Genomic DNA, 1586 nt, shown 5'->3' on the forward strand with positions numbered 1-1586 from the left:
GTGCGGTGCGATACTACGCGGTCATCTACGCACAGAAGTTGCGTGCTTCAGATGTTTTGTCAACAAAAATGATAGCATTTGAGGCGTTTATGCTGCAAAAGTGTTTAATTTTTGCACATTCGGTGATTCCTCATCAATGCATTACACACTAATGCAGTGGCTATTTAAATCTCGGTTTTGGCAAAGCGGCATTTTGTGTCTCCGCTAATGCACCTTCGTGACTGTGCGACCAAGTATCTTCTCGAATGAGTGGCACGGCTGGCTCCTAGATTATCGCCTTAGTGCACTAATTACTTGGCGATGGTTACAGGAAGAGTTTGTGGAAGGATGGTAAGCGTAGTAAATCGCTTCCTTTACCGCGATTCATGGGTGAAGCCACAACTTGTAACTGCTTAGTCCTGCCGTGCGTAGTGTACTGTACATTAAACGGTCAGCAACTGCGAGTGCGGTTGCGTTCACCACGAGGCCCTCTCCATCGCATCCGGTGTAAGCAAGAGAGGGGTACGAATCATAATAGTAATATATGGCTCGTAGTTAGTAATCTGATTTGTGTTTGGCTGAGCTTTGGCAAAGGGAATAGCATGGTTAGAAAGAATGCAGCCTTTACACGCATGACGAACCAGGTGATGGAGATAAAGTTGAAAGCACATTTTGGGCATATTTATTGGAAATAACTAGAGAATAACGAAAGACTGAGCATGTCAGAAATTAAATCCCACTAATGAAGAGGTGACTTGAATAGTGAAAGTAAGGAAGTTCAGAAGCCAGAAAGACATAATGGAGGAAAACAGGTCCCAAGCCTAGCGAAACATGAATGCAAAATGGGTTAAAGTAAATCTACACTGACCAACTTGAAATCACTTGGGAGTGAAAACACGTAACGGAAGTCAAGTGGATAGTCACAGGGATTGTGCAGTCAGTGAAAACTTTCACTAGTTACAAGGATAAAGGCACAGACTTAGCAATTTGAGGGTGCATTAAACAGATATTTAGCTGTAGTCATTAAAAATGGATGATGGTAGTCCTTAAAACAGCCTAGAGTAAGATGACAAAGCTATGAAAGATTAAATATTTGAGTTTTAGGAGGGATCTCATCCTTCCCTGGATGCTTTTGCCCTTGTAGAAGTTCGCACCACTTCAGGTACTGCCAGGAGAGCTGTTCGAATTCCACGTCTGGAAGGAATTAGTGACGAATAGTAACTAAACATGATGGGCAAGATGGATGCCCCAAAGCACAATAGAAACAGCCTTTTATGTCAAGATGTGAAGCAATTCTTACAAGGGAAAATAACTTGTAGAGGACACCAGAAATTATCCATGATATACTTCTTTAATTTCGCCATGTATATAACCAACTCATTTTTATAAACTGTAGGTTCCAGTAATTGCAAAGTAGCTTATCAAACAAAACACACGGAAGTCAGTGAACCTTACGAGAAACATCCTGTATCAGGTGAGCCATGTCACTGAACGTTCTTGCACGATGCTAGACAGTTGGATTATTGGGAACGCGAGTGCAACCCTCAGAGACACACGTCGTAATTCAGTCGCCAGCTGACATCTGGTGGATAACTAGACAGACCAGA

This window comes from Echinococcus granulosus (assembly GCF_000524195.1).
Source record: "Echinococcus granulosus chromosome Unknown EG_S00097, whole genome shotgun sequence".
In the NCBI taxonomy this organism is placed as follows: domain Eukaryota; kingdom Metazoa; phylum Platyhelminthes; class Cestoda; order Cyclophyllidea; family Taeniidae; genus Echinococcus; species Echinococcus granulosus.